The sequence below is a fragment of the Saccostrea echinata genome, unplaced genomic scaffold (assembly GCF_033153115.1).
Source record: "Saccostrea echinata isolate AGI-Se365-2 ecotype Australia unplaced genomic scaffold, CSIRO_AGI_Sech_v1 ptg000029l, whole genome shotgun sequence".
NCBI classification, from domain to species: Eukaryota; Metazoa; Mollusca; class Bivalvia; order Ostreida; family Ostreidae; genus Saccostrea; species Saccostrea echinata.
In genome coordinates this window covers 19,876,588-19,879,636 of record NW_026889778.1, presented here as the reverse complement: position 1 = coordinate 19,879,636, position 3,049 = coordinate 19,876,588, and the positions used below count along the sequence as shown (strand labels likewise).

The 3,049-nt window shown below is 36.3% G+C and overlaps 1 pseudogene; it reads left to right on the top strand.

Annotated features, from left to right (window-relative positions):
* The first annotated feature begins 322 nt into the window (after positions 1–322).
* Positions 323–686, top strand: LOC133194607 (uncharacterized; annotated as a pseudogene).
* Positions 687–3,049: the final 2,363 nt, after the last annotated feature.

Here is a 3,049-nt window from a genome sequence, read left to right as displayed (position 1 = left end):
TATTTTACACTGATGTTTACATGTGCAAATTCTTTTGGAATGACCCTTTTGGTTTTAGGTATTTGTTTCTTCATTTATACTCCTACGTGATAGGGGTCAATTTTCATAGATATAAGGTTTATGCAGATACCTTTAGATACCTTTTAATGACCACTTGGGTTTAGGAATTTGTTAACTCTTTTTATACCTATGGTCAAGGTTATCATATATCTGTGTAATTTGTTTTGCACATGTTACTCCTTAGTTTTGGTTTTCTTAGAGGAGATCCCAATTTTAAAGTATATTTATGTTCTTGAACTCTCATTTTATTAAATAATTTGAGATGAATCCCAGTGGGAGAGTTCGGCGAAGAAATAGGACTGTTCCTCGATCCTGCCGCAGCTGGATCAGCTACACAAAGGGTAATGATGAATGAGGAAGTAGATGCTAGCTCACAGAATGCAGTGCAGCCTGAGGTTCCTCCTATACAGCCGCAACTGGTAGCAGCAGTGACCGAGCAGGTGCTGCAAGCCCTTTCCAGAGAGAAGAAAAGGGGTACTAAAAGGAGCAAAGGTCAAAAAAGTTCCAAAAATAAAAAACCGAGAACGCCAAGTTCTTCAGGTACTGATTTTGATGATAGTGATGAATCGTCAGATAATTCTGATTCAGATAGTTCTTCATCATCCGAGAGTGATTCAGATGACTGAGCTATTATCAGATCCTACAACTTCACAAATAGATTTAAAATTGAAATAAATTAAAATTTGGCAGAATAAATATGTTGATTTGTCAAGTTGCTTCCAAGGGATGATCTCAATTTTGATAAATCATTGCGACTACAAAGCGCTGGTAACTCTGAATATAAATTTGTTGCATCAAAACCAAAAAAGTTATCAAAACAATTGAGCAGTGGAAAAAGCATTTCTAAAATGTTTGGCAGTATATTCTGAAAAATACCCAAAGCAAATTCCAGCTGTTATCAAACATGGGGAGATTGTTCGAGAGTTGGCTGTAGAAGTTTGGGTCCGATATGGCTTACATACGATAAGCAGGTGAGGAAGGACATTGAAGTGAGGTCAATTCCTTTGGGGACACTTCATTATGAGTATTGGGTAATGACCACCACTTTTCGTCAACCCCAAACCCAATTCAATTTTCGTGGGAAACATGGCCAGCAAAGGGTTTCATACAAAAGTACCCCCCAGGATTCTGCTATTCTTACCACAAAAATGGAAAATGCTCTAACCAACAATGTCAATATAAACACATCTGCCTTCAGTGTAGAAAAACACACTCAGTCTTATACTGCACATGGGGGAGATAAATCAATTGCAAAAGACACCAGTACCGCACCCCAGGCTAAACAGACATCAATCCCCCCAAGCACAAAAAAATAAAAAATGTAGTAACACCAGTTAAGGTATCCATTTTAAGACAATTTCTTGAAGGGTATGATGGCAATTTGAAAATATATCTAAGTGAGGGGTTTCAAGAAGGCTTCAAGATACAGTATGAGGGTCCAAGGCAACAACGTTTTTGTAAGAATTTACTTTCGGTTCAGCAACATGAAAATATAGTTTCAAGTAAATTACAGAAAGAAATTGGCCTTGGTAGGATTGCTGGTCCCTTCAGTTCACCCCCTTCTACAAATCTTCAGTGTTCCCCTATTGGAATTGTACCTAAAAAAAGAAATAAACTAATTTCGGCTAATTCATCACTTGTCTTATCCAGATGGAGCCTCTATAAATGATTTCATCCCTGATGACTTGTGTTCTGTTTCCTATTCAACAGTAGATGATGCCATTAAACAAATAAAGAAACTGGGAAAAAACTGTTTTTAAGCAAAAACAGATATCGCTTCGGCATTTTGCATATTACCTGTTCATCCAGATGATCATGAATTTTTAGGGATTCAATTTAGGGGGGCTTTTTATTATGATAGGTACTTGCCCATGGGGTGTTCGATATCTTGTTCCATTTTTGAGACATTTAGCACTGCCTTACAATGGATAGCTTGTACGAAGTTTGGTGTAGCTAATATGCTACATATTTTAGATGATTGTTTATTTTTAGGTCCACCTGCTTCCCCAATATGCAATTTAGCATTACGTCAGTTTATTTCAATGTGTGAAGTTTAGGTGTACCTATTAAATGTGAAAAAAACTGAAGGGCCTTCAACTACATTAATCTTCCTGGGTATAGAATTGGATACTGTGAACATGGAAGCTATATTACCCACGCGGCTAGGATAAGGCTATCCGAAGAATGTCACAGTGTACCAGCCGCAGTAACTTATCTGAAATACCTAGTTGTGACGCCATGATGGCATATGACGTCAAGTCACTGCAAATTTGAGCAGACATGACGGGGAAATTGTCATAACTTTTACATTCCTTTCACATCACATGTAGAATTTTTTTTTACGTTGATGTTTAATTCATGTTTCTGGATTGTTGTTTTAAGGCTGTTGTGATGGTGAATATTTGCAGTATAATATCGTTATTCCTTTTCCTTGTCTAACATTTACGTATTCAAACAATTACAAAAAAATGTGAAACTCTCCCCCTTACGCGTCTGTAGGCAGATTGAGAATTTATAAATCGTGTATATATTAGGCTGGCACAAGTGAATAATAAGGATTAATTGAAGATATTCTGTGTGAATCTACTATAGAAATATGTCCTCTAACTGAATTTTGCTGGGGGATTGTATGTAATTTATCCCATTTTGTATAAATTGCGATGAAGAGTGGAAAATGACCCCTTGTATGTGGGTTAGTTGAATTTCTCGTGAAATATTTTCTTAAGAAATAAAATTCAGACTTGCCCCCAGCACTTTATATATACCCAAGAATACGTTTAATTGATTTATGTAACAAGCCGTACACAATAATTTTGTTTTTCACTTGTGCTGATGCGATTTTTCTGCGACATTTAAGAAAATTTATAAGTGTCCGTCACGTGATCAACACAGTCATGTTACATCACAGACATGCTTTTTTATAATACCTTATTCACCTCTCTTTACAACTGAACTGTGTATGTATACATAGATTACAAATTGAAATCAA